At 38.0% G+C, this 20,165-nt stretch overlaps 1 long non-coding RNA gene across 1 annotated transcript in view; it reads right to left on the bottom strand.

Moving 5' to 3' along the window:
- Nucleotides 1-1,232: 1,232 nt before the first annotated feature.
- LOC125104766 (uncharacterized) overlaps nucleotides 1,233-20,165 on the bottom strand; it is a 70,543-nt gene continuing 51,610 nt past the window's right edge. The window contains exons 2-4 of the long non-coding RNA XR_007128727.1: nucleotides 10,334-10,429; nucleotides 9,464-9,640; nucleotides 1,233-2,008 (exon numbers count right to left, since the gene is read on the bottom strand). This is a non-coding gene — a long non-coding RNA (uncharacterized LOC125104766). The remainder of the gene's footprint in view (nucleotides 2,009-9,463; nucleotides 9,641-10,333; nucleotides 10,430-20,165) is intronic.

The raw sequence follows: 20,165 nt of genomic DNA, 5'->3' as shown, positions 1-20,165 counted from the left end.
AGCTATAGAAATTAAGACAGTGAGCAAGTTTGACAAATAAATGAATGAAATAGGATATTTAACCCAGAAATAGACCAGCACTTATACAGCCATTTGACTTTGGACAAATGCATCAAAGCAATCCCATATGGAAAGGAAAGTGTTTTGAGTAAATGGTGGTAAAGTAATATCAACGTGTAAAATAAATGAAATTTCAACCCCTCTCTCATGCTATGCACCAAAATCAATGTAAATCTAAAACTTGATTAAAGATTTGATTAAATTATTGGAATGCATCAACCAAAAGAAAATATTTGCAAAACATATGTCTTACAAAGAACTATAATTCAAGATAATAAAATGTCAAACAATTCTCTAAAAGTTGGCTTAAGATTTTTTTTTTTTTTAAGATTTTATTTATTTATTTGACAGAGAGAAATCACAAGTAGGCAGAGAGGCAGGCAGAGAGAGAGAAGAGGAAGCAGGCTCCCTGCTGAGCAGAAAGCCCGATGCGGGGCTCGAACCCAGGACCTGGGATCATGACCTGAGCCGAAGGCAGTGGCTTAACCCACTGAGCCACCCAGGCGCCCCAAAAGTTGGCTTAAGATTTTAACCAACACTTCACAAAGGGAGATATACAAATGGCCAATATGCATCTGAGACAGTTTTTTCATGATTATTCATCAGGAAAATGCAAACCCAAACCAACCTTGACTACCATTCTACATTCATCTGAATGGCTAAAATTAAAACAAACGCCAGTTATGAGCAAAGATGACAATTCGGTTTCAGCGCAAAGATAGATAACTTATTGAGTAAATGAAATTAAAACAATTTATTATACCAATTATTAGATTGACATAAAGCCAATCTTCTTTCCTTACCACACATTTAACTAAATATTAGGTAAAATAAAAATTTAAATGTGAAATTTATAAATGTAACTTTCATACATTGTTGGTGGACGTGTAAAGTGATATAATTGTTTTAGGAAAAAATTTGTGTTTCCTCTTAAAATTAAATATATATCTCCATTCAACCCACCATTCCACATATTTACTCAAAAGAATTGGAAGCATATATCTACAAAATATATCTACAAAAATATAGGTACAAAAAACTGTTCATGGCAGGGGCACCTGGGTGGCTCAGTTGTTAGGTGTCTGCCTACTGCTCAGGTCATGATCTCAGGGTCCTTGGATCAAACCCCACATTGGGCTCCCTGCTCAGTGGGAGGCCTGCTTCTCCCTCTTCCGCTCCCCCTGCCTGTGTTCCCTCTTGCTGTCTCTCTGTCAAATAAATAAAGTTTTTTAAAAAACTGTTTATGGCAGCTTTATTCATAAAGCTAGAATCAAACTAGAATCAGGTGTCTATCCTTAGGGGCACAGATAAGAGAAAAACTTGTATGTTCATGCAATGAACACAGCAATAAAAATGAGCAAACTATTGATACATACATGTCAGGGATGAACCTCCAAAACAGTATGTTGAGCAAGAGAAATTTTACACACAAAAATATATATACACTGTGTGTTTTTATGTATATGGAGTTTGAAAACAGGCAAAACTCATCTATGGTGGAAAGAATGAGAATAGATTTACCTCTTGGGAGTAAGGACTAGGAGTGGGCGTTGACGGAGAATAGACGTGGAATAATTGTAATATTTTGTATCTTGGTGAGGGCTTAGGGTACACAGATATATGCCTTTGCCAAAATCATGGAATTAAAATCTGCATATTAGTTTTTTTGATTACTGTGAAAGAAAGCAAATATTGAATTCTAGTTAATCCAATATATGTTGAAGAACTCATTGGGAGGTGCGCTGGTGTCTGAAAATGACTTGGAAATGCATCAGTAAAATAAAATCTATTGAAGATGGATGAAAGGACAGATATGTAATAAAGTGTGTTTTGTAAAGTGTCAATTATAGAATCCAGGCAGGAGATACAAGATTCTTCACTGTAAAATTCTTCTAGCTTTTCTCCATGCACAAAACTTTTCCTAATAAAATTCTGGAAGAAAACATCGCTGAAAATAATACAGAACAAGAAGGAGAAAATAAGTATTTTTGACATCAATAAAACAAGGAAAAAGTACAACCACAAACCACAAGTCTGAAACATGATTGAATCTGCAGATCAAAAGGGAAAAAACTTTCCCAAGAAGAACTGATACAAAAAAATAAGTACCAAGACATAGCCTCTTGAATTGCTGAACGTCACGGATAAAAAAATAAATCTTACGGTCAACTGGGTAGAAAAAATCCTGCCACATAAAGGAGAAAAAAATGAAGTTGACCTCATACTTCTTCACCAAAACAGCCAATGTTAGATAACAGTGCAGTGATGTTTAACATGGCCCCGCAAAATTAATAACATAGACATTCCTGAGCAAAAAAGAACTTACTGCTTCCTGGATCCCTGAGCTCTTAAACTGATTTGATCTAGTTAGCTATGATAAATCAGAACGTGGATGGAAAATAAAATCTCAATAAAGGAGAGGAAATGGTACAATTGATGGAAACTTTGATTACATTACAATATGAAACTAAAAGAAATTTAAAAAAATGGTGCTTGAGAACAACTAATCTGACTACCTTATATAGACTTCTAATTTTATTTAAATTTTTATTGTATTAACTGAAAAAAGTCACAAGGGATAAAAATAAAAATTCTATAAAAGGTATCTATTATGTTTTGCTTCCATCACTTTCTCCATCCATCCTATCCTGATTCATTCAGAAAATTGCTTATTTTTTTAAATCTTTCTAGCATATCTTGTATAATAATTCATAAATACAAAGATACATTTATTTTACCATTTTCAGCCATGAGATAAGGGTATACTTGTGGAACCATCACCATAGTCCATGGTTTATCCATCATCTTCAAAAGTTTCTTCCTGACCCCTTGGGTTTTTGTATATTTTTACATCTACATTTGTTTTTCTTTTTGTGGTAAGAGCACTTCTCATAAGATCTATTGTCTCAGCAAATTTTTAGGTATTCAAAACAATATTGTTAATCACAGGCCTTGTGTTGTATGGTAGACTTATTTATCATGCATAACTGAAACTTTCTACCCTTTGACATTAACCTCCCCAACTCTTCTTCCTCCCAGCCCTGGGCAACCACCATTCTACTCTCTGCTTCTCTTAGTTTGACTTTTTTCAATTCTTCATGGAAATGAGATCATGCAGCATTTGTATTTCATTTCATTTAGCATGATGTCTTCTGGGCCCAGCAATGCTAATGCAAATGGTGGGGTTTCTTTCTTTTTTAAGGCTGAATGATATCTCACTGTAGATGTATACCACATTTTAAAAATCCATTCCTCCAACTATGAACATTTTAGATTATTTCCATATCTTGACTATTATGAATAATGCTGCAATGAGCAAAAGAGTGCAGATATCTAAGATTCAGATTTCAATTCAATCCAGATTTCAGATTTCAATATGTATCTAGAAGTAGAATTTCTGTATCAAATTATAGTTCTATTTTTAATTTTTTCAGAAGAATCTTCCTATTGTTTTCCACAATAGCTGTACCAATTTACCTTCCCATCAACATTTCACAAAGGCTTTCTTTTCCTCCACCTCCCAACAGTTGTTGTCTTGTTGTTGTTGTTGTTGTTGTTGTTTAGTAATTGTCATTCTAAAAAGTATGAGATGATCTCTCGTTGTTGTTTTGATTTGCATTTCTCTGTTGATTAGTGATGTTGAGCACCTTTTCATATCCTATTGGGGATTTGTATCTCTTTAGAGAAATGTCTATTCAGATCTTTTGCCCCTTTTTAAACCTGGTTATTTAGTTTTTTTGCTTTTGAGTTGTAGTAGTTCCTTATATATTTTGGATATTAACTCCTTATAAGCCATATAGTCTACAAATGTTTTCTCCATCCCACAGCTTACCTTTTCATTTCGTTAATTGTTTTCTTTGCTGTAGAAGCTTTCTAGTCTGATGTAGTCCCTTGTTTTCTTTGCTGTAGAAGCTTTCTAGTCTGATGTAGTCCCTTGTTTTCTTTGCTGTAGAAACTTTCTAGCCTGATGTAGTCCCTTGTTTTCTTTGCTGTAGAAGCTTTCTAGCCTGATGTAGTCCCTTGTTTTCTTTGCTGTAGAAGCTTTCTAGCCTGATGTAGTCCCTTGTTTTCTTTGCTGTAGAAGCTTTCTAGCCTGATGTAGTCCCTCATTTATTTTTGGCTCTGTTTCCTGTGCTTTCTGTGTCACGTCTAAGAAATCATCATCCATTCCAATGTCTACAAGCTTTTCCCCTATGTTTTCTTCTAGGAGTTTTATTGTTGCAGTTTTTACATTTAAATCTTTTATCCATTTCATATTGATTTTTGTATGTGGTGTGAGGTAAGAGTTCTGCTTCATTCATTTGCATGTGAATATCTGATCTTCTCAACACAGTTTATTGAAGAGACTGTCCTTTGGCCACTGAGTACTTTTTGCAACCTTGTTGAGTATTGGTTGACCATGTATGTGTGGGATTATTACTGGGCTCTCTATTTTATTCCATTGGTCTGTATGTCTCTTTTTAATGCCAGTACCATACTGTTTTGATTATTTTAGTTTTGTAATATATTTTCAAATCAGAATGTGGTGTGTTCAGCTTTGTTCCTCTTACTCAAAATTTCTTTGGCTATTTAGGGATTTATGGTTCAAAATAAATTTTAGGATTGTTTTTCCCACTTCTGTAAAAAATGCCACTGAGATTTTAATAGGGATTGCATTGAATCTGTAGATCACTTTGGGAAGTATGAATGATTATAATCTTAAATTTGTTGAGATTTGTTTCGTGACCTACCATGCCATCTATCTTAGAGAAAGTTCAAGGTGAACTTCAGACACGTCTTAAGAATCACTCCAGATGCTCTTAGCCTCACTTGTCTCTGGGGCTGTTACCCACTTTTTCCAGGCTCACCGTTTTGAAAATCATCTGTGCTCCAGTCAAATTTACAAGTGCACGACCTAGCGGTGCCTTGCCTATCACTTCCTTTGATGCTTCCTATCCCAGACTTCCTTGTTAGCTGAGCCTGGGATGCTACAGGACGGGTGGGTACCAAGGAAGCTCTATGGTACAAGACTTTGCCCAGTGGCAGCAGGAGCTGGTGAATAGATTCTTCTTACTTCCTCCCTTGTTTATTCCACTGGAACTGACCTGAGCTGCCCGCATTATAGTTGGAAGAATCTTACAGGATCCAGCCTCCAGAAAACACTCTTGACACAAAGTGTTGCTAGTTTCATTAAGCTCTTTCATTTGGGTTCTCCTGTCTTCTTTGCCTCACTTCAAATTTTTGCCATAGATTTCACTCTCTGGGAAATCTAGCCTAAGATTAATAATTTACTTAACTAATAATTTATTTAATCATTTAACTGTGCTGTCCCTGGCCACATGTGGCTATTCAATGCTTGAAGCTTGACTAGTCTGGATGGAAATGCCCTTTGATTATAATAGACATTGGGTTTTGAGAACTTAGTATGAAAAAAAATAATGTAAAATATCTCATTGATAATTTTTATATTGGTTACATGTTGAAATGAAAATATTTTATTTATATTGCAGCTATATTATTTAAACCATTATACCTGATTATTTTTACATTTTTAGATGTGGGTACTAGAAAACTAAGAATTACAAATTGACTCATATTTTTTGGGACAACACTTAGCAAACATTTGATAAGACTTGGGCTCTTGCTAATTTTTTGCTGTAACCACAGCAACAAAAAAATGTGTATGGAATAAACCACATTGTGTGTGCATGGAACAAATTTCCAGAACTGAAATTTCTGAGTCAAAGATTGCATGAATTTATTCATTTTGGTAGATAATGCTGAACTTTTTTTTTTCCATCAGAGTAATACCATTTTTTGACTCTATCCTTTATTGTATAGTGGAGCCTGTTTACCCACAGCCAATTAACAGAACGTGTCATCAAATTATTGGATTTTGCTGGTCTAACAGGTTAAAAAATAGTGTCTCTTAATTTGCTTTTTCCTTGTGATCAGGTATCTCGAACTTTTTTTTTATGTGTTTAGGGATCATTTGTTTCTCTTTTTCTGTGAATTATCTGGGCACATCCTCTGTCCATCTTTTCATGGGGAAGCATAGGCTTTTATCTTTGACATGAATTGCAAATATTTCCCCTAATTTGCCATCAGTCTTTTGATTTTGCTTATGGTGTTCTTTAATGCAAACATGTATCAGATTTTTTAAAATGACATTTGGATTTTATAAAGGTGAGACTGTACATGACAAGAGACTTTTCATGTTAGAGCCTCATGCAGACACAGTTTATCTGTATGGTTTATAAAAAGCAATTACAGTGGGTTTGGTTTATTTTTTTTTCTCTTACTATCAGGGAAAATAATGAGTTGTACCCCATCTTGAGGCACCATAGTTTTCTTGGGTCTCAAGTGCCACGAAGCCTACAGCTGCCAGTAGATTCAAATTCACTTGGGATTAGAGCATCTCTACAATGCAAACCAGTATTCTTTATATATTTGCACTCTCATTCAAACCAGTAAACTTATACCACATACATGCCAGAATAGCTAATCTTACCCTAATTTCTCCTTTCAAATAGTTCAAAAAATTTTGGAGGTAAAACTTTCCTTGTTTTTCTTGCATAAGGAGTAGAAAGAGGCACTCTCCAGTGCAGGAATCCAGAATTCTACTATTAGTGACCCCCCCTTGTTGACACGTTGCCATCACTTTGAGATCCTTAAGGAGGTACAAGCAACAGCCACCTGAGACCAGTCTTGGAATATTCATCTTATTAAGACTGGGGGAAGCCAACTGCTCTACAAGACAGGGAGATGCAGTTCTCCCATATGTCCTTACAGAATAGAACAATGATGTTTGGAAGCTTGAAAATGCACGAGGTAAAAAACAGGAAGTATAAAGTGTACAGGTGTAAATTATCCCATCTTTCATTATAGGGAGTAAGTAGATAGAATCTAAACTAAAATGTTGTGTCTTTCAATTTTTTTGCTTCTCTTTATAATTTTACCAGATATGCTTGATTCCCCAAATAATGCTTTTGTTGATTTTGCAAGTTTTTTTTTTAACTTCCTGTAGTTATGTGTGTTATGGTACAATATTATTCTTCAGTTGCTTAACCTTTTCACTAAACAACAAAATCTTCTACAAGCCCATTAATTGAGCATGGTAATTGTGTTGATCAAAACTTAGTCTTCACTGACTTTTATTTGCTTGATCTGTCCATTACTGAGAGGGTAGCCAAGTAGTCCAAGAATCAGACACTTAACTGATGGAGCCACCCAGGCGCTTTCTCGATCTTTTTAAACTAGAGATTTGTTATAGTTATATCAATTATAATGACTGACAAATTTGGATTTATTTTTCAACCATCTCATTTTGTGCTTTTCACTTGTCCCAACTCTTAAGAGTCATTTTCTTTTTCTTTCTGGATTTCAGTTAGACTGATGGATATTTTCTCTCATGCCCTGCTTTTCCTTTACTTCTTGGAGATTATATACTTCATATTTTAAAAATTCTTTTCCTGGAAATGTTTTGTGCACACCACGTTTAAGACTGCTTCTATCTTCCAGTATTCATTATGTTTTTTTTTCTCCACAACTGTGGTAGTCATGTGGCCATACCATGATAGATATTTCTTAGATTCTGTCTCTGCTAATTAAATTGGTCATGTGACTTGGCTTTGGTCACCAAGATATAAGTGGAAGGAACATGTGTAACTTTTATTTTGTGCCCTTGAACACAAAGCTGCTTCATCTTCAAGCACTCTTCCTGTGTTGTCACTGACTAAAATGCAGATGTGGGAGAGGTGAATTCAATCCTATGAGTCAGGAAACCTGGAGCAGTTCTCTTAGACCCAACAATGGAAGACACGTGTGAACTTCTACCATAGGTCATTAGATGACCTTGTAAGCTCTCCCCACACACCTGGTCTGTCCCATGAGAGAAAGAGAGAAGTTACCCCACTTAGTCATTAAATTTGGGTTTCTTTCAGGATCTTGGCCTCTATACCCATTGGCAGAGAAATATCAGAATTGGGGTGCTGTCATACACAAACTAAGGTATCCGGTGTTGAGTCAAGTAATAAGAAGCAGGGAAACAGGTCTGAAGGCTAAAAACCTGATGACTCTTGTTTGCTGTGGGAAAATGTCTGGTAAAACTCTCATCAGCATTCCTCTGAAAAACAGACCATATGCCTATGAAGTTTTCAAATTCAAGAAAATGGTTGGAGATAGCCAAAACGTTGAGTGTGTGCTCATTGCTTCTTATGGCTTTCAGCAAGTTATTACAAAGACAAGCGATGGGCTATTGTCTTCTTGCATCCATTTTCCCTTCTTGCTTTTAGTAACTTTATACCACAGTACTCTGGCAATACATGACAGTTGCACAGGTGACCTACCACTCAGCTATGGAACCACATTTCCCAATTTCTCTTAAATGTAGGTATGGGCATTTCGCTAGATTTTGGCCAATGATAGAAAAACATTAAGTGAACTCTGTTTCATGTTCTTAAAACTGATGTTGTCATCCTTCATATTCCTTTATTTTATCTTATTGCAATGAAATTTATGTAACATAATTAGCCACTTTATTTTCTTCTTATTTTATTTTTATCAAAGTATAATTACCATCCAGTGTTATGTCAGTTTCAGGTGTACCATACAATGCTTCAGTGGTTCTATACAAAGTCAGTGCTCATGATAATTGTACTCTTTTTTTTAAAAAAGATTTTATTTATTTATTTGATAAAGACACAGGGAGAGAGGGAACACAAACAGGGGGAGTGGGAGAAGGAGAAGCAGGTTTCCTGCCGAGCAGAGAGCCCAATGCGGGGCTCAATCCCAGGACCCTGGGATCAGGACCCGAGCCGAAGACAGATGCCTAACGACTGAGCCACCCAGGCACCCCGATAATTGTACTCTTAATCTCCGTTATCTATTTCCCCCATCCCCTCATCTACCTCCCCTCGGGTGACTACCAGTTTGTTCTGTGTTTAAGAATCTGTTTGTTTGTCTCTTTTTTCCTTGTTTGTTTCCTTGTTTTGTTTCTTAAATTCCACCTATGAGTGGAATCTTTCTCTGATTTACTTCACTTAGGATTATACCCTCTAAGTCCATCTATGTTGTTGCAAATGGCAAGATCTCATTCTTTATGGCTTGGTAATAGTCTCTCTTTATATATACTGTATATTCTTTATCCATTCTTCTATTGATGGACACTTGGGTTGCTCCTATATCTTGGCTATCATAAACAAAGCTGCAATAAACATAGGGATGCAAATGTCTTTTCAAATTCATTTTCTTTGGGTTAATACGCCAGTAGTGGGATTACTGGATCAAATAGTAATTCTATTTTTAATTTTTTAAGGAACCTCCACACTGTTTTCTGCGGTAGCTGCACCAGTTTGCATTCCCACCAACAGTGCATGAGGACTCCTTTTTCTTCACATCCTCACCAACACACGTTACTTCTTACCTTTTGATTCTCCCCATTCTGACAGGTGGGAGAAGCTATCCTGTTGTGCATGATTCCTGATTTGCATTTCCCCAATGACGAGTGGTGTTAAGCATTTTTCCATGTTCTTAGAAGCACTTGCTAAGTCTCCAAGAATCATGCAGGACTGTTAAGACTGGAATTTGAATTGTGTTAAACCTGTGTGTTAGAGAAAATCGATGTTTAAGAATTCTTGCTTTCCCTCCTAAGCAATTATTTGTATTCTATTTACTTAAGTCTGTTAATCTCACAATAAAACTTAGCACACTGAAAAAAAAAACTTAGCAGACTGAAAAAAAAAAACAACTTAGCAGACTGTTTTCATCTAGGTGCACATTCTTATAAACACAGTTACATTTGTTTTCTGAAGGCAGCATGCTCTGGGCAGTAAAAATCTACCCATTATCTGAAAGGCTATTGACCTTTGTGATGCAGTGGTAAACACATGATCAAACTATTACCTGTTGGACCATGAAAGTCAGAATGTGTAAAACTGTCACATCAGGGAAAATAGAAGCAAAGTGTAGCTGTTGGCGTATGTTAGCTAATCGCTGTATTTAATAGAGTTCTACAAAAGAGACAAACTCAGAATGGAACCAGTGGGGAAGGGGCCTCCTGGAGCACAGAACTTCCAGATAAGCTAACTGCTCTACCAGGGCAGGAGGCCTTGCTAATCCTGCCCAGTAGGATCTCATAATTGCTATGAAATAGTGACAGAGGCATCCTCCTGTTATCCCTCTCTGAAAAAAGAGCTCAGTCATCACAATCCTACTGTTTCTCCACATAATTGGCAGCAAATAATTGTTTTTCTATTTTTATACATTACTGTATCATAAGAAAGCACGCTCAGACCTGTTACAGAGGGCCACGTTTCTCTCTGGGTCTTGAGCAGGGTGAATCACCTGGAGGAGACCTTGAGACGTCTCCTTAGGAAAGAGGAGATGCGTTCTATGTAAGAAAAGAAGAATGAGCGTCTGTGCTGAGAAATAAAAAGGGTAGGCTGCAGCTGAAGCTGTTAACTACTTGCCAAGTATCCAGAGTCTCCTTCATTTACTTCTTTCTTATTAATAAAATTCTGGTTTTATTACAGAGAGTAATATGCACAGCTAAAATACTACTTTTCCAGTCTCCCTTGCAGCTAGGAGTGCAGAATAAATGGCAGATGGAAATCGTTGGGTGAGAGCTTGGGAAAAGCTTTTTTAAAGGTGGCTGATCTAGTGTGAGGGACTATCCTTTTATCCTCCCCCTTCCTTCCCCTTCCTTTTGCCTGGAATGTTTCAGAAGAATGGCAGACTGGCTTACTGTCTATTGCAACTCCCTTCAAGTGTATCTTCCTATATTTCAAAGCCTGGAAAAGCTAAAAATGACTTTCCCCAGATTTCCTTGCAACTGTGGTTCTGAACACAGTAAACGTTCAACCCATTCGAAGCGTGCATGAAAGATCTGGAGGGCAGAAGTAAGCAGAATGCAGAAGTGATGCTTCTAGTGTTTTTGCTGGCAAGCCTTGTTGTGTGGGATCCAGTGATACTGGGGAAGCACTAGCTGAGGACCCCATTTTTGGTCATCGAAGTCATGGATGCAGATTATAGCAGAAACAACTTGCTTTTGAAAACACCAACAGTGATTCAAACTTTCCAATCATTGCAACTTTGGGGTTATGTGACTTCTAGGGACTGGGTAGCTCTTACTCCGTGGTAGCCGGGTGGTTCTGGATCCAGCAAGTGAAGTGACAGGCTTCCGTCTGGGCAAGCAGCTTCTTGATTGCAGAAGGGACAGTAGGACCCTCAGTGGCCAGGTTTTTTCATGGGACTTTGGGAGTTACTCTTGAAATCTTAGCCTAGAGGCTTTGTTTTCAGCCTTGCCTCTGATTCTACAAGCCCTTTCGTATGCTGGACATAGTCATTTGTGTGTGCAGTAGCTAAAGTCGATTCAGTTCTTGTCAATTAGAAACTGATTAATGCAAATGTGATGTGATGGGAAAAACTGGAGCAGTATCCTGGACCATAATACCACTGTGGCATTGGAAACTGTAGCTAAGAATGGTGGAATAGAAGGGGAAATGGTACCTCGGTACCTCTGGACCCACCACTTTAATTAGCCCCTTGCTGCCTATTTTGGAACATTTTTTTTTGTTTTTGTTTTTGTTTTTTGTTTGTTTGTTTGTTTGTTTTTTAACAAGCAACCTTAATTTCAGGTCTCTGATTTTTTGCAGCCAAATGAACTCCTTTTTATATAACATTCATGCGATTATTTATTTTTCTATTGATATTATTAATCAGATCTTTTTTCTACTATCTTTCTTTTTTTTAAAATAGGGTCCACGCCCAGCGTGGAGTCCAACGCAGGGCTTGAACTCATGACCCTGAGATCAAGACCTACCTGAGCTGAGATCAAGAGCCAAACGTTCAATGAACTGAGCCACCGGGGCACCCCTCTACTGTTTTCATAACTGCTTATTAACAAGAGAAAGAAAAATTACTAGTCTTTATTGTTGTATCCATCTACATTACAGAGCTCTCCTACTCCTATGAGTAATTTCATGGTGAATTCTCGTGGGTTGCATTTCTGTTCCAAGCCATCAGGAATGTTGAAAGGGAAAGGTAAGCCCCAAAATGATTGTAGAACACAATATTTTTAATTTCTCATATAAATTCAGCTGAAACAAGTCTTTGATTTTTAGAGAATTTCATATTTAATTTATTATGTAAACCATGTCCAGATGTTTTTGTGCTTATTTCATTAAAAAATTTCACATTGTCAGTAAGACACAGAATATTACAAACTATTGCTTTTGGTTACAGCTGTCTTCTACATTAGTAAGACAAAAATATTCCCTAACTTCTTTTGCTGAATTACAGATGGTTCACCTTCCAAAGAATGAAGTGCATATGCTGTGTTTTTTCAGTTAACAAAATAAAAGCAAAACTGATTGTAAAGAAAGTTTTCATGATAAAATGACTACTTTAAATGTACATCACCTTCCTTTGGACAAAATGTAATGAACAGGAAGGTGGAAAACCTACACCTTGCCTATTGAATCATACCAATTCAGTTTCTTTGCAACATAACCAACATCTTTGGGCTGCAGTGTGTTAATAAGGAAATTCATCATTTCTAACTCTAAAAATTTTTTTAAATTTTATTTGTTTATTTGACAGAGAGAGCAAGAGAGCCCAAAGCAAGGGGAATTGTAGAGGAAGAGGGTGAAGCTACATTCCAGGACCCTGAGATCTTGACCTGAGCTGAAGGCAAATGCTTAACCAACTGAGCCATCCAGATGCTCCTAGCTCTAAAATTCTATTTCTCATAGATATACATTGAATATATAATAAGTCTATGGCAAAGCATAAGTTAGGGTTTGTTTTTTTTTTTTTTTTTGAATGAAGGAAATTCAAAAGCAAAATTCCAATTCACCACCCCAAACCCACTAAGTAATATCTCTTTCTTCAGTTTTAAGGTTGATTTTTTCACATTATGCATTTTTCACATTTGGAAGTTTCTGAAATTGAGGTGTGTCTTAGAAGGAAATATATCTATGATATGATAGTTCTTTCTCCCAGCCCTCCCCTAAAACCACCATCACAACAGCAACTGAAAAAAAAGGAAAGAAAGAAAAGAAAACATTTCTTTTTATACCAGTGGTTCTAAAAGTCTGGGAAAAGACAAACAAATCAATAAAAACCAGGGTCAATTTCCCACATGAACCCAAGCTGACATGTATACATATCTGTGTGGGACCAGAAGCACACGAGAGTCTATGGCAGTTGATTTACTTTGGAATGGGGGTGAGGGAAGGAGACTGCCAAGAGGAATTTGTTGGACAGACACCTGTGAACAGGGTCAAGAGAGAGATGGGTGAGCTGTGAGCCCTACTGCTTGGGTCTCCAGATGAAGAGCTATCACATGAAGTTTGGGAGAGAAGCTCTTGCCCCATCTTTAGGAAGAACACATCATTGCTGTGCTGGGCCCATCACCACTGTTTTGGTGATGATCTTGGGAACTGTGGCGACACACCAGAAAGGACTATTGTGGTCAGAATACATGCTGACCATTAGTGGAAGCTCAAAGAAGATGGAGCATCTCTGGTAGAATCAGAGCTGCACCCAATAAAGCAGATTTATCTGTGTGGTAAGACTCCAGGGGACCATCATAACTGCAATGATTGTGAGCCTGAGGTCCTACAAAGAAATAGACAATGTGAGCGAATGAAATTTGAGTGTTAATATTCATGTGATCTTACCCAAACCCACAGGTGAGGGAAATGTTTTAGAGGAAATATATAAATACATACGCACATACAAAAATATATGTGTGTGAATATATATACATATATAAGTTTGTGTATCTATCTATATCTATATCTATATCTATATCTATATCTATATATGGAAGAACAACATTATGCCCACTGGCCACCCATAGATTAAGAAAAAAAAGCAGTATTTAATTTGGTACTAACTTATGAATCCTAATTTCAAACTTAGTCTCAACTCACAGGGACTCTTGGAGCTGAGTTTGAGTACAAATCTAGTGAGTGATAATCACATTACATTACAAACATGGTCTAAATTGGATGGAGGGAGGAAAGTCCTGTGAAGGAGGTGACAGCAGGGAAAGGATGGATGAGAGCGTGAAAGAGAAACCCAAGAAATTTGAGAAACAAAATATAATATAAAATGTTCCATTTTAAGTCACTTGGGAAATAAGTTGTTGGCTCTCTTTCAACATCCAGATTTGTCATCCAATATCCAATGTCCAATAACGTCTTCCACGTAAGTTGTTGTTTTGTAGAAATCAAGAAAGGAGTTGAATAATCTTTGACGTCAAAGTGTAAATTAAAATAGAAAATAGAGGTGTGAACAATAATTCAGAAGAATCAGAAAGTTAGGACCAGAGCTAACCATGAGAAGGCAAGGCCCTTCTTGTGGCCACAGACATTTTAGGAAGGATACTGGGCATTTACAAGCCAAGAGGATGAGCCTCTCTTACTGGGGTCTTAAGAGGTCAAGGAGATATTTATAAGGAAAATAGATGCAGGTCAAGTTGGAGGGAGGACGACCATACAACCAGGTTTGCCCAGCTCAGTACCAGTGTATCTCTGTTGTCCTCTGGTCTTGTCAACTTTTGCATTTGCCCAGATGTTCCATTTTCTAATCAAATATCATGACCAATGATTATATCAAAATAAGGCAAGTTAAGTTTGATAGAGGTTTCGCTTTGCAGTTCCAGCTTTTCTTACAACCTCTAGCAACATGTAAGATGCATGTGCAAATGGCTGAACCTACATGCCTTCTCCAACTGTTTCCAGATGAACAAACTTAACCTTTCTCTCTCAAATGACAGCAAGCAAGTTACCTGATGATAAAATGAACTGGGCTTGGACATGAATGTTTGGGAACAGCTAATTCTATTGATTTTAGGAGGAGATAGGAGGAGGATTTTGTGCTGCTATTCCCAGCCAACCCCATGGTCTGGGTCACAGTCAGAAAGATGATTAAAGTCTTTGAGCTGACATTGGCCAGACCAATGGAAGATGTGGGAGGAGGTTAAGTGTGTGTCAAATATGCAGAAGTAGACAGAGAAGTTCCACTGTGAAGTCTAGTGTACAGCAGGAGCGTTTTTACATTAGCAGCTTTGCTATTTATTATATAATATCAAACTGCAGGCTTTCATTCATTTCAGGTTTTGGTAGTTTTTTTTTTTTAAATTAAGCCCTTTAGGCAGTGATAAGCTTACAATAAAAATCAGAAGATATGGGTTTACTGAAGAAGCAACCACATTTGTGTCAAAGTTACCAGTTGTTCAGGAAAAACTTCAATTTTCCTTTACTCACACTCACAACACCTCTCACAGCAGTTGTGTTGGTTTTTTCCAAGCTGACCAGTTCTCCAACACCAGCTCAGTGTCCTATAATTCTCTTCAGTTCCAACACCATCTACCTGGAGACAGCATCAGATCTCACAGGTTAAGGGCTTGGTCCCATAAGATGTCCCACATTTCAGACACAATCACAAGCCCCAGTTGGTCGCTTGTCCTTCTAAGCAACCAGCTATGAATCAGAGTTCCCAGGACCCCCTCATGAGTTAATGTGCTAAAATCATTCATGGAACTCAGGGAAACACTCACATTTATCAGTTTATTATAAAGGATGTGATTACATTTTTGTAAACAGATGAACAGCCAGAGGAAGAGATGCCTAGGGTGAGGTCTAGAAGGGTTTCATGTGCAAAAGCTTCTTTCCTCATGGAGTTGGACTGTACCGTTCTCCTGGCATTTAGACGGGTTCACCTCAGGAGCTCTCCAAACCCCATACTCTGGGGATTTTTATAGAGTCTTAATCATGAGATCATGATTGATTATTAATTCATTTTCCAGCCCCTCTCTCCTCGAGAATGAGGAGTGGCCCTGGAAATTCCACAATTTTTATCATGGGTGATAAAAATTTGGGTGACCAGTGTCTATCCGGGAGCCCCATCAAGGGTCCCCTCAGCAGAACAAAGGGTGTCCCTATTACTCAGGGAATTACAAGGATTTTATGAGTGCTCTGTCAGGAACTGGGGTCAAAAATGAAAAATCAGCATGAGCAGGAGTCAGAGATGTATATATCCCATTATTTCAGAGTTATTTAAAGAAGATCACACCTGAAGACAAGTTCACATATGCAGTTCTGCAGGAAATATATATACATATCCCTCTGAAACATGAGTTGTCATTTAGATCAAATGAAAATTATAAAATTTAGGTCATTTAAGCACTTCTAAAATAATTTTCTTGCTGTTCTTCTAAGTTTTCTTCTGCCTATAAAAAAGCAAAGCAACAGCTGTTGATGTGCCAGTGCAATTGGAAGAACAAGAACTTTGCAAGCATGAGATGCTTCAAGTAGAAAATGAGGTTGATTCCATAAATGGTGTAATTTTTTCACGAAGTTTACAAAATTCTAACAAAGCTTTTTGGAGGTCATCCTGTTGCAAAAGTGAAACACCTCTGAAATTATTGTAAATTAACTATAAATTCAATTATAAAAATTCAACATCAAAGGAAAAGTTGTTTGGGGGATGGTATTACACACAAGTTTTGATGGAGGACAGCATCATGAAAAAAATATTGTTCTAAATTAAGAAACCTATGGAACAGAAGTCCTCTTGAATTGGTTGCAGTGAAAATAGTCCATAATTGCTTCCAGATAAGCAGTGACACTCTCTCAATCAGAAAGAAGCTGGAGTTCACAAAATTTATAAACATTTTTACGTATATTCAGGGTTTAGATAAGCCTCATAATTTCAAGGATGGGGCTGGCTGATGTTGAATTAAAATATATTTTAGTGTGGTGGTCATGTTTTCTTTGATGCGGATCATGTCCTATTTTAGAAATGTTTGACTGTTGGGGCGCCTGGGTGGCTCAGTGGGTTAAAGCCTCTGCCTTCCGCTCAGGTCATGATCCCAGGGTCCTGGGATCGAGCCCCGCATCGGGCTGTCTGCTCTGCAGGGAGCCTGCTTCCTCCTCTCTCTCTGCCTGCCTCTCTGCCTACTTGTGATCTCTGTCTGTCAAATAAATAAATAAATAAAAATCTTAAAAAATAAAAAATAAAAAATAAAAAAAAAGAAATGTTTGACTGTTGGGAGATTTCTCTTTAATCAAATGAGGTGATCTAAAATGTTATGAAGCAATTTGTAAATGAGTTCCTTAATTTTGTTTGTGTTACTTACCAAGACTAACAACTTGCTCATCAGGTCCCCTTCAGATTGCCAAGCTGTGCCCACCCATCCAAACTGCTTATGCTGTGAACTGTGTCCAGTCCCAACTGGTTCGCTATCTTGATTCCTTAAAACTCTCCAGCTCAGACCCTTAAAACTCTCCTGCAGCCTTAAAACTCTCCAGCTCAGACCCTAAAGCCTAGTAAGTATCCTTCTCTAATTTCCCCATTTTGAGAAACCACTAAGACTCTGTGGCAGTGGTATTCTCCCTCTCTGCAGAAGGTCTAATAAACTCAACTTTACAATTTCAAATTGATTGATCAGTTTCAATCAAATGCACCCTGATTTTTTTTGTACTGAGTGTGTCTTTCTTCATCTATGCTGGTACCATCAGTTCAACCCCTGTGTTTCAATTTCTCTTGTGAAAACTGTTTTCTCTCCACAACTGATGAATTGTTGAGTGCTACTTCTGAAACTAATGATGCACTATGCGTTGGCCAATTTAATTTAAATAATTAAAAATAAATAAATAAATAAATTCACCTTCACTGAGGGAAAAAAAAATATTTTCTCTGAAAATTACTCTCGCTGGGGCGCCTGGGTGGCTCAGTGGGTTAAGCCGCTGCCTTCGGCTCAGGTCATGATCTCAGGGTCCTGGGATCGAGTCCCGCATCGGGCTCTCTGCTCAGCAGGAAGCCTGCTTCCCTCTCTCTCTCTGCCTGCCTCTCCGTCTACTTGTGATCTCTCTCTGTCAAATAAATAAAGTCTTAAAAAAAAAAATTACTCTCGCTACTTTTCCTGCCACTTTGCAATATCAATCATAAGATTAACAGTTTTCTTTCATCTTTATCCTTTTCCGGGACAGGTGAAGGGTTTTATTTCAAAGAAGAGGCTGATGATCTACCAGTGGCTGAGGTAGGGGAAGTGCAGAACTATCTGGCCTTTAGTCACCATTTTTTTTCTCTTTATGACTTTCTCTTTTCCACGAACTGAGATTGAGAGCAATTGTCATGACTCTTCTAGAACAGGAGAATCACTGGAAGGGCTTATTAAAGCCTACATTCCCAGGCCTTTTCCCAAGATTGGGAATGGTGGTATTTCTAGGGTAGACCCCTACAAATTTGCATTTCTTTTTTTTTTTTTAAGATTTTAATTATTCAGTTGAGAGAGAGAGAGAGACTGCGTGTGTGCATGTGAGTGGAGGGAGGCTCACAGGAAGAGGTAACCAACTGAGCCAACCAGGTGCCCCACGAATTTACATTTCTAACTGAGGTTCCAGGTCATGCTGAGGCTGCAGGGATGGGGACCACACCTTGAGTAGCCCTACCTCCCCAAGTAAGTAAAGCAGCAGATATTATCCGGTCGTTCTTCCTCTGAAATAAAGCAGTATGTAATCGCATTAAGATACTGCAGTAAACAGCGCACCTTGGTTGCTCAGATGGTTAAGGGTCTGCCTTTAGCTCAGGTCATAATCCCAGGGTCCTGGGATTGAGCCCCACATCGGGCTCCCAGCTCAGAGGGGAGCCTGCTTTTCCTTTCCCTGCTCCCCCTGCTTGTGCTCTCTCTCTCTCTGTGTGTCAAATAAATAAATAAATAAAATCTTTTTAAAAAATGATACTGCAGCATTACTCACAATAGCCAAAACATGAAAACAACCTAAGTGTCCGTCAATACATGAATGGACAAAGAAGATGTGGTATGTGTATACAGTGGACTATTATTCAGCACAGGAAAGGATATCCTGCCATTTGCAACAACAGGGATGGACCTGGAGAGCATGGTGCTGAGTGAGGTAAGTCAGAAAGAGAAAGACAGATACTATATGATATCATTTATACATGGAATCTACAAAGCCAAAGTCATACAGAGTAGAATGGTGGTTACCTGAGGCTGGGTTGTGGGATTCAGGATGTGTGGGAGGGAAACAGGGGAGATGTTTAAGAGTACAAAGTTGCAACTAGTAGATAAATTCTGGAGAACTAATGCATAGCATAGTAATTATACTCAACAGCACTATATAATAAACTTCACAGTTGCTAAGAGACTAGATCGTAATGATTAATCATCACAAAAGAGAAATTACAATTATGTGAGGTACTAGCTAGTGCCACAGTGGTAATCATATTCAATATATAAATGCATTAAATCCACACATTGTATACCTTAAACTTGCACGACGTTATATGCTAATTTTACATAATTAAAAAATTATGTACCAGAGCAGCATTAAAAAGATTGGGAGGTTTATCACAGCTAAGAATGCTACAATTAACTGAACTGTATATCCTATCATCAGGATGCCCAGGAGTGCCTAGTTCTGTTTTCAAGATGAATAGGCTGCTCTTCCTCGGAGTTGCACAGTGGTGCTCTCCTGTGATTCCTGGCCCAAGTTAAGGCTTGATATTAACATCTGGTAAAACCAGGAAGACCTTGAGTGCTTTTAGAGCAACTCCTCCCCACTCTCTTCCCATGGATATGGTCTTGTAGCCAACAACCCTCCTTTTCCAAGGGACCAGGCATAGCACCTGCTTATTCTTAAGTATGGACTTTAGTTCCCTAGGATCCCATAGAACCACTCAAGCCAATCCCATCCCCCTTCAGGAACCAAGAAGTGGTCATCCCCATGGCCCCAGAGCACAAATCCCCCTCCCCATCAGGGTGAAAAGGAGGCAACTAACACATGCATTTCCTGTAACAGATACAGTTTCCTAAGAGGGGACATGAGGCTGGTTCCAGGGTTTTGAAGTGAAAGCAAACACAAAAGTATTGCACCATGCTGATATCTAATTATACCCAACAAGCCCCAAACCTAATATTGAAACAGGCAGGAGTCGTGAATGTAAATACCACAATTTCAATCACTCGAGATCCATGCACTGTGTTAATCACCATTCTAAGAGAGCGCAGAGATAAAAACAGGCTTTCCAACCAGGGGAAGAAGCAAAATCTATCAGTGTAACACAGACTTCACCAAGCAGGTGAAGGAGGG

This window comes from Lutra lutra, chromosome 7 (genome assembly GCF_902655055.1).
Source record: "Lutra lutra chromosome 7, mLutLut1.2, whole genome shotgun sequence".
Classification (NCBI taxonomy): domain Eukaryota; kingdom Metazoa; phylum Chordata; class Mammalia; order Carnivora; family Mustelidae; genus Lutra; species Lutra lutra.
This window is presented reverse-complemented; position numbering and strand designations above follow the sequence as displayed.